This window comes from Miniopterus natalensis, chromosome 18 (genome assembly GCF_054644295.1).
Source record: "Miniopterus natalensis isolate mMinNat1 chromosome 18, mMinNat1.hap1, whole genome shotgun sequence".
NCBI lineage: Eukaryota > Metazoa > Chordata > Mammalia > Chiroptera > Miniopteridae > Miniopterus > Miniopterus natalensis.
The window spans coordinates 41,495,945-41,505,726 of NC_142098.1; the positions used below are offsets into that span (position 1 = coordinate 41,495,945).

The 9,782-nt window shown below is 60.5% G+C and overlaps 1 pseudogene across 1 annotated transcript; it reads right to left on the bottom strand.

Moving 5' to 3' along the window:
* Positions 1 to 7,345: 7,345 nt before the first annotated feature.
* LOC148091136 (saoe class I histocompatibility antigen, A alpha chain-like) lies at positions 7,346 to 9,578 on the bottom strand (annotated as a pseudogene). The gene is made up of 5 exons (XR_015716005.1): positions 9,499 to 9,578; positions 9,118 to 9,402; positions 8,571 to 8,846; positions 7,704 to 7,979; positions 7,346 to 7,579 (listed from the first exon to the last, which is right to left on the bottom strand). The product of XR_015716005.1 is annotated as a saoe class I histocompatibility antigen, A alpha chain-like (transcript).
* Between the last annotated feature and the right edge of the window lie 204 nt (positions 9,579 to 9,782).

The window sequence follows — 9,782 nt, forward strand, 5'->3', positions numbered from 1 at the left end:
CCCCCTACTGGAGAGGACCAAGCCCGTAACCCAGGCACCTGCCCTGACCGGGAATCGCACCTGTGACCTCTTGGTTCATGGATTACACTCAACCAACGGAGCCACACCAGCCACGGCAGGGTAGGCTGAATTTTTGTTTTAAAGGGGAACCTATCCTGTGTGATTTGCACTAGACATACGTGTAGAGAAGCTACTTTTTCCTTCAGACCTGAGTGAAGCTGCTGATTTGAGTGGGACGCAAAGGACTGGAGAACTTCTAGGACATTAGAGGGGCATCTCTGTCTCAGTGAACAGATAGACAATTCTGCCTTCATGAAGCTTACACTGTGCTGGAGAAACACCTGAACGATCAGGATAGTGTATGAGATGGTGACATCCCCAAGGAAGGAGATCAGTTTCCTAAGAAAGGCCTCCCCATCTGAAAAACAACAACCACGACAACTGGAGGAAAGACCTAGTCGCTGGAATGGAAGCATAGTGCTGGTCCTCCTGGTCCCCCAGCGTGATGGAAGCAGAAATGGCAGGGTCTGGAGTCCTGGTTGAGGGTAGGAAGAGCGAGCGGGGGAGGTGGGCCGGCAGGAGGAGCCAGGGCAGAAACGCCCGAGCGAAGCCAGAGCAAGCCAGGCTGAGGCTGAGGCTGAGGTGGCATCTGGTTGGCTGCTCTGGACTCTTGGTCAACAACTGTCTGCTGTTTGCCCACCAACGCGTCAGAGCTCCAGGCCTAAACCAACCAGTCCCGTGCCCACTCGACGAATTCAGAGCGGACTTGGCGGTCACGGCTTCTCTCAGACGTCGGTGTGTCGGAGGAGCCGGACCAAGAGCACGGGAGTTGGCTGACACAGTGGCGTCCTTCGCCCTGGGCTTGCTTTCTTTCTCCCCATTTTGGTTCTGCCACTTAGTCCTCAAGATAAGAAGAAACAGGCTCAAAAGCAAAACAAAGCAATAGGCACACGAACAAAACACCCAGGGGGAGCGGTTCTCACCACACGGGCCTCTCAGGGTGGACCTAGGAGGTCCCCGTCTGAGAGGAGTAGGTGGCCCAGGACCTCTTCATGGCAGACTAGGGAAGGGGGGCAGTTTGATTGACTCTGGACTTCATTATTTTTTAAATTTTATTTATTGATTTGAGAGAGAGACATCAACTTGTTGTTCCTCTTCCGTACGTGGCGTTGGTTGATCCTTGCATGGGCCCTGACCTGGGATCAAACCTGCCACCTTGGCGTTTGGGGACGATGCTCTGACCAGCTGAGCCCCCGCCCGGCCAGGGCTGACTCCTGACTTTCTCTGTCCGACGGAGCTCGGTGACTCTTTGGGGTGTATATTTTTAGGTCACCTCTTCAAAGGTTCAGTATCATGACCCAGGAATCAAATCTGGGGCTCCTCCTCTATCTGGCACATCCGTGAGGGTCTCTGTGTGGGTTTATGGTCGAAAGGCAAGACAAGGACGCAGTCGGCGTCCCCCGCCCCACGCCCGCGGGTCCCTCGCTGCCCGTCTGCCTCGGGTGAGGTCCAGGCCCGTGAGGGTCCTGAAGGCGCGGGTCCTGGTCCTGGGTGCTAACCACAGGCTGAGCCACCTGAGCTGGAGCTCTAACGACCTGCGAGTTCCTTTGTCCACGGTGATTTTTAGAACCTTGAGGCACTCGGCAAGCAACCTCAAGTATCTGTGGTAAGTCTGTGGCTTCCAGGGCTGTCCCCAAGGCCACCCCTTGGTTTGGGGAGTCACTGGGAGAACAGGAGTCAGCACGGCAGCCACGGGTACGGAGGGAGATCAGCAGAGGGGGAAACACATGGTGTAGAGCAGTGATTCCCATGTTTTATTTTTATTTATTTTTTATTTTTTAAATATATCTTTATCAATTTCAGAAAGAGGAAAGGAGAGGGAGAGAGAGAGACAGAAACATCAAGGATGAGAGAGTCATTGATCCAGCCTGCAACCTGGGCATGTGCCCTGACCGGGAGTCGAACCCTGATCGCCTGGATCCCAGGTCGACGCTCAACCGCTGAGCCACGCCCGGCAAGGCTCATGTTTTATTTTTATTTTATTTTTTATTTTATTATTTTTTTAAAATATATCTTTATTGATTTCAGAGAGAGGAAAGGAGATGGAGAGAGAGAGGTAGAAACATCAATGATGAGAGTCATTGATTGGCTGCAGCCCACAACCCGGGCATGTGCCCTGACCGCGAGTCGAACCCTGATCACCTGGATCCTCGGTCAACACTCAACCACTGAGACACGCCTGGCGAGGCTCATGTTTTATTTTTAAATTGAATTTACGAGGGTGACACGGGTTAATAAAATCATGCAGGTTTCAGGTGCACAGTTCTATCACATCATCTGCACACTGCATCGTGTGTTCACCTCCCCAAGTCACGCCTCCTTCCACCACCATTTGCCCCTTTTCCTTCCTCTAGCCCCCTCCCCCCTTCCCTCTGGCACTCACCCCACTGCTGTCTGAGTCCAGGAGTCTTTTTTTCTTTGCTTAATCCCTTCACCTTCTCCTCCAGCCCCCAGCCCCTCCCCTCTGACAGCTGTCAGTCTGTCCTTCGTGCCCGTGTGTCTGTCTCCACTTTGTTAGTTTACTTTGTTCATTGGATTCCACATCTGAGTGAGACCATGTGGGACTTGTCGTTCTCTGACGGGCTTATTTCAGCCGGCATAACACTCGCCAGGCCCACCCATGTGGTCACAAAAGGTAAGATTTCCTTCCCTCTTACGGCCGCGTAGTAGTCCACGGTGTGAATGTCCCACAGCTTTTGCATCCACTCGTGTACTGATGGGCACTCGGGCTGCTTCTAAACCTTGGCTATTGGACATAACGCTGCCATGACCACAGGGGTGCACAGGTTCTTGTGAATTAGTGTTTCGGGTTTCTTTGGATAGATTCCCAGAGGTGGAATTGCTGGGTCATAAAATTTCAGAGTCATCGGGTGGGGCGGTGGTGGTAAAACACAGGTTCCTGGAGCCCCTCCTCTGAGATGCGGCAACGGGGCGCCGGCTCGGACGGGTGCTGGGCCCGGGCCGCACCGTGAGCTGCGCTGCCTGGGGGGCCACCCTGCCTCTGGACGGGCTCAGGCCTGGGGAGACGTCGGCGTCTGATAGAGGGACCCGAAACGCAGACCCCCCCACCCAGGCTCACTGCCTGTCCCGCTGGCTCTCCGGCAGGTCGCGGTCGTGTGGCCCGGCCTCCGCGGCTGGTGGCCGTCTCTGTCTGGAACTCAGCAAGAGCTCCAGTCTGCGCTTCCTCGGCCTGGGCGACAACGGTCTCTGATATCAAGGTGAAGAGCTTTCGGAAGTCCTTCCACACGTCGGCGTGTGCCCTGGGGAGCTCTCGAAAGTCTCTCCCTTTATCCAAGTACCTGCAAGTCTGAGTGGCCTGGAGTGAATGTTTCGGGAGCCTTGGGGCTCCCGCTGTGTTTACCTATCCTGTGGACACACTTCTTTATTTCTTTTGTTTTCTTGTTGTTAATCCTCAACTGAGGATATTTTTTTCCTTGATTTTTAGAGAGTGGAAGGGAGGGAGGAGAGAAGAGAGAGAGAGAGAAACATGGACTGGTTGCTCCCCTTATTTGCGCATCGCTGGTTGGTTCCTGTGTGTGCCCTGACCGGGGATCAAACCCACGGCCCTGGTGCATCAGGATGTCGCTCTAACCAGCCGAGCTACCCGGCCAGGCTCTTTATCCTATTTAGTCTTTTCCCCGTGACGTTTGGGTCCCACAGGCCTGGCCCCGGGGACTGGGAGTGTGAGGCGGGAAACTGGGCCTGGCTGAGGCCCATGTGCACTGCGCCCTCCACGGCCTGGAGAGATGCAGCCTGTGGGCCGCCGGCTCCCAGGAGCCCGCCTTGGTTCTCACCAGCACCCAGCGGACCGCCCGGGCCTGGGACTTAACCGGCTCCGGTTAACCCGACGGTGAGCGGAGGCTCTGTGCCCCCTCAGCCAGCCCGGCTGGGCCTCGCAGAGGCTGCTGGAAGCTCCTCTGGGCTCCTCGCTGGAAGGGACTCCCCCGGGGGTCGGCCTGGCCAGGGCGCTGGCTCCTCCGCTGGGACCCACGTTGTTATTGTGACACTCAGCATAGCACCTCCCCTCTTAGCCTATTAAATCTATTTATTGATTTATTGTTAATCCTCAGACAAGGATGTTTTCCCCCATTGATTTTTAGAGAGTGGAAGGGAGGGAGGGGGACAGAGAGAGCGAGAGGCATCCATGTGACAGCGACTGGCTGCCTCCCCCGCGAGCCTCGGCTGGGCGGGGGGATGGTACCTGCAACCCAGGTACGTGCCCTGCACTGGGAATCGAACCCGCGACCCTTTGGTGCAGGCCGAGGCCATAACCAGGGAGCGACGGTGGCCACGGCGTCTTAGCCTATTTTAGGCGTCGACACAGGGCCGTTAGCTGTCGGCCGATGCCCAGTCCCAGGCCTCCAGACCTCACTGACCCTGCGAAGCTGAGACTTTGCCCCGTCCGACCAGCGTTCTTTCATTTTTGCTTTTACCATGAGGAGGGCACAGGGTCCTCCACCTGCCGCCTGAGCTGAGGCTGGAACCGGACACACGCAGGGCCCTGGGCACGTCGGGGGCCATGGAGGCACCATGGAGACCAGAGGCGCCCAGGCTCGTTCCTGCGGGGGGGGACCTCAAAGGTCCTGCATGTGCTCCTGGTGGGACCAGAGGCAGCTGGGGAAACGATGGCGATAAGAGGGGCACTGTCACAGGGGCAGGGGCGAGACCCGGAAGGACGTGTCCCTTACGCCGTTCAAACCACTTCTCACCAAGTCAACCAGGTGGCGACAGCAGGTCGGTGGAGCTGATCTCCCAGGACGGCCCGGTGCCAGCCTCCCCCTGCGGACACCCTGTCAGGTCCCCAGAGGCCCTGTCCATTCTCGAGGACGTGGGCCACCCGGAGATGGACCTGCATATGGACGAGCCTGCTGGGCAGTGACTGCAGGCAGCAGGGGCCGGTGCCGGTCCCCCGGCCAGTTTGCTGTCGGGAAAGACGGCTCCAGGCTGCCCCTTCCTTGTCTCATCCAGGCCACACGGCGGGACGGCCACGTGGGCGCTCAGGAGGGCGACAGATACGCACTCGATCCTGCCGATCTTCTTGGCAAAGAGGCAGAACAGCCATGGGGTTGTTCACGACCCTGAGGACGGAGACGCCCGGCTGCGCCCCCGGGTCAGTCCCAGGGGGAAAGGAGGCCCGGGGTCAGCTGCAAGCTGGGGCCTGAGGGCCTCTCAGCCGGTCCTGGGGCTGCCGGGCGGCCTTGGCGTCCACGCTCTTCCCACGAGGCCACAGGGCAGACCCAGGACCAAGTCAACCCCGGACCCTGAGACCCTCCCTCCGCCCGTCCTGCCCACAACCTGCTGGGCATGGATCCCGACCGCGGCTGGGCCCCGGGAACCTCAGTCAGGTTCCCCTCAGTGCTGTCTGCTGACTGGGTCTGGTCTTGGCCCCGGTTCCTGGCACCCAGCTCCTAAACCCTGGGCATCTCCTGAGGGACAGGTGACTCTGGGATGCTACTGAGATGGCTCCTGGCTGAGGGACCTGGAAGCTTCGGGATGGGGCTGGTCCCAGGAAGACCAAGCTTGGTCAGAGGGAGGGAACTTTCAGGCCCTGGAAGGAGGAGAGAGCAGGATGGGCCTGAAAACCTGTCTCTAGACACCAGGCTCACGGTGCAGGGACCGAGGGGCCTTGTGGACAATGACAGGGAGGCGACCCTGTTGCTGTCAGAGGGGAGGGAGCCACCAAGAGAGCGAGACCAAAACTCACAGACACAGTCACAGGCGGAATCTCCACAGAAAAGAGAAACAACAAACACCCAGAAGATGGGGCTGAGGAGGGCCCAGGCCTGAGTCCAGGCTGACCAGGCCCCTTCTGCCCTCACTGTCCAGGGTCCTGGAGATGAGCTTCACGAGGACGAGTGACAGGGCCTGGGGATGTGAGTCCCTGTGACCACGGGTCCTGGTGGGACAAGGGTCCCTGAAGGCACAAGGTCAAAGCTGCAGAGAGGTGACCCAGCCAGGCACTGACCATGTCAAAGCCCACGAGGCCCTGGGCGCCCACTGGGCACAGGCCCCGACCTCACTCGGTCCTCACAGCCTCTCCCGTCCCCCTGCCCAGGCTCAGCACAGCACACACAGGGCTTCTGGAAAGTCCTAGGTGCTCCCCTGTATTTCCTCTCAGACTTTTGGACCCTCTCTTCTAATTACCCATCAGCCCTCATGGCGAGAAGTCAACAAACAAAGTCATAGCCAGAGCCTATTTCTTCGATTTCTTTAATGTTTGTACAGATTTCATGGAGGAAGGGACAGGGAGAGACAGAAACATCGATGAGAGAAAAACATTGATTTGCTGCCTCCTGCATGCCCTCAACTGGGGGTCCAGCCAACACCCTGGGCATGAGCCCGACTGGGAATCAAACAGAGACCTCCTGGTGGACGGGAGACATTCAACCACTGAGCCACACAGGCCGGGAGGGGTCTCATTTCAATACAGGAGTAAGAAGCTGCAGATCAGTGCAATCGAGGGGGGGGGGCAGCCCCTCCTCTGCTGGACAGGGAAGTGTGGGGAGGGGACCTGGGGGGCCGGACCGGGACAGCCTCCCAATCTGAGGTTCCTGAGTCACCAAGTGGGAGCCTGAACAGATCTTCCATCACTCAGTCCCCACAGGCAGCTGCCTCACGCTGTGGAAGGAAACCATCAGGAACAAGTTCAGGGCAGTGGCTGTAACTGGTCACATTCTCAAAGGTCCACTTCATGCCCACAATGTGCACAGAGTCCCCATAACCCAGTCCCGTCCCCTCTGCCCCAAACCCTCCCCATTCAGGGTCTCACCTTTAGAAGCCGAGAGAGACACATCAGAGCGCTGGGAGCTGTCACTGCCTGGGGTGGACAGAGCAGGACATGGTCAGGGACCCAGGACAAGAGGCTAAAGGAGGGACTATGGGGTGGCGGGGTCCCCATGGGTTCCCGTCTGCACTGTCCAGGGTCTCAGGGGGCACCCCCTCCATACTCACTGGCAGCCTGAGCGTAGCTCCCTCCTTTCCCACCTGTGGGAAGGAAACATCCTGTGAGAGACCAGGGAGGGGGCAGGGCCATGAGGTCCTAAAGGGGCCTAGTCCTGGGCCCAGAGAAGTTTCCAGAACCCTGTGTCTGTACAGACCCAGGGCAGGGTCAGGAAACCTGAGGAAAGTGCATGTGCAGGGACTGGACCCACCTCCCTCCTGCAGGTCTGTTCTCAGCAGGGATCTGCCCTCTGACCTGGGACTGCTGGGGCCGGGTCCTCATCACTAGGACCATCAGGTGACACATGTGTCCCTCAGTGTCACACCTGCCTCACTAAACAGGAAGTCAGCACACAGGGCCCCACACTGGGAATCCCAGGCCTGGGGACGGTGCTTCCCATTAATGAAGCAGGACACAGCTCTCCCTGGGATGACACCCCAGGGGGACACCAAACTCACACCCCCCCTTCCCCACCTGAGCGCCTCCTCGCCCACATCACAGCTACAGCCACCACAGCTCCAAGGACAACCAGGCCAACAACAGCACCCATGATGATGAAGGGGGTCTGAGAGGGAGGCTCTGGGAAGAGAGGGGAAGGGAGGGTGAGACCCCGACCCCCAGGCCTCAGCCCTGAGCCCCCTAGAGTCCCCCAGAGGCCCCTGCTTCCCTGGGAAGAGGCTCTGTGCCCCTGTCCCCTCCTCACCCCATCTCAGGTTCCGGGGCCCCGGCAGCCCCTCGTGCTGCACAACACAGGTGTATCTCTGCTCCTCTCCAGGGGGCACCCCCAGGGACGCCCACTTCTGGAAGGTGCCGTCCCCCACGGGCCTGGTCTCCACAAACTCCATGTCCTGGGTCTGCTCCTGCCCGTCTCGCTGCCAGGTCAGGCTGATGTCCGCAGGGTAGAAGCCCAGGGCCCAGCACCTCAGGGTGACCTCATGCTCAGAGATGGGGTGGCGGGTCACGTGTGTCTTTGGAGGGACTGAGGGAAGGGGGAGAAGATTCAGGAACTTTGCTTCCACCCTGGGACCCTCCAGCAGGGCTCAGGTGACCATCCTGAGAAGGGACAGGACACTGGGGTGGGGAAGGGACACAACCCAGACACCAGCCTGGACAGAGGCAGGGGGATGACCTATTGGTCCCTTAGGAACTTCCAGGGTCAGAGCAGCACAGCCCAGGGCGGGAGGGAGGCAGGTCTCTGGGGGCAGAAAAGGCATTTCTGGTCCTGACCTGGGGGGCGGCCAAGGACTCAGAGCAGCGGGGCTCAGACCTCAGACAGGGGGTGTGGGGCAGGGAACAGGCCCGAGAGAAAGGCCCCCTGGGGCCCAGAGCCACCCCAGGGTCCATGGGAACCGCTGAGCGCCTGTTTCAGGGGTGGTCTCCCCTGCACCCCTGGAGACTGCACCCTAACTGTCCCTGAGAGGAGGGCGGGGGTCCCTCTCTGGTCCCTGACCTCAAAGTCCCGGGGACTCCATCCCTGCACCTAAAGCAGGGGTGTCTGACACGGACCCCATTTCCCGTCTCCTCGCGGGAGCCCCACCCGAGGGAGAGGAGGGCGCCGCGGGCCCTGTACCTGAGCGCAGCAGGGTCTCCTTCCCGTTCTCCAGGTAACGGGCCAGCCACTCCACGCACAGGCCCTCCAGGTAGTTCCTGACTCCCTCCGCATCACCGGCCGCCTCCCACTTGCGCCGGGTGATCTGAGCCGCCGTGTCGGCCGCGGTCCAGGAGCGCAGGTCCTCGTTCAGGGCGATGTAGTCGGCGCCGTCGTAGGCCAACTGATCATACCCGCGGAGGAGGCGCCCGTCGGGTCCCACGTCACAGCCGAACATCCACTGGAGGGTGTGAGACCCTGACCCCGCCCCCGGGTCAGCCCCGCCCACTCACCCCGCCCCCGGGTCAGCCCCGCCCACTGACCCCGCCCCGGGTCACCCGCCCTCGCCCCGCCCGCGGGGACTGAACCTCAACTGAAAGTGAAACCGGGTCAAAGTCCCCGCAGGCCCCTCCCGGGTGGGGGGCAGGGCGGTTCCGCAGCCTCGGGGTGAAGCTCGGACCCCGACACTCGGGGCGACCCGGCCCGTCCGTGGGGATGGGGGTGGTGACGGGGCGGCCGCGGGGCTCACCGTCCTCGCTCTGGTTGTAGTAGCCGAGGGCGGTCTTCAGGTCCACTCGGAAAGTCTGTGCATGTTCCTTGCTGTTCTGCGTCTGTTGAGCCCAATACCCCGGCTCCTCCTGCTCCACCCACGGCTGCTCCATCCACGGCGCCCGCGGCTCCATCCTCGGATTCGCGGCGTCGCTGTCGAACCGCACGAACTGCGTGTCGTCCACGTAGCCGACTTCCAGGTACCGGGGCTCCCCGAGGCCGGGCCGGGACACGGCGGTGCTGAAATATCTCAGGGAGTGGGGGCCTGGGGGGGACACGGGAGACGGGGGGCCGCTGGACACGCGCTTCCGGGTCCCGCGCTCCTTCCCGCACAGGCCGCGCCCTCCGACCCCGCACTCACCGGCCCGGGTGCGGGTCAGGACCAGGGCCCCCGCGAGCAGCAGGAGGAGGGGTGGGGACCTCATGACGCGCATCCTCGGGGTTCGGGGACGATCTGAGTCCGGGCGGGTCCGCGGGACCTTATAACCGGGACGGGCGGTGACGCTGATTGGCTGGTCGAGGAACCGCACAGCCAATGGGAGTGAGAAGTGTTCTTGCGTCATGAGTATCCGGGCGGGAGGCCACGAAACAGGTTGGGAGAAGGGAAGTGAAACCGGGGAGCTGGGGACTCCCCAGCCCTGAGCC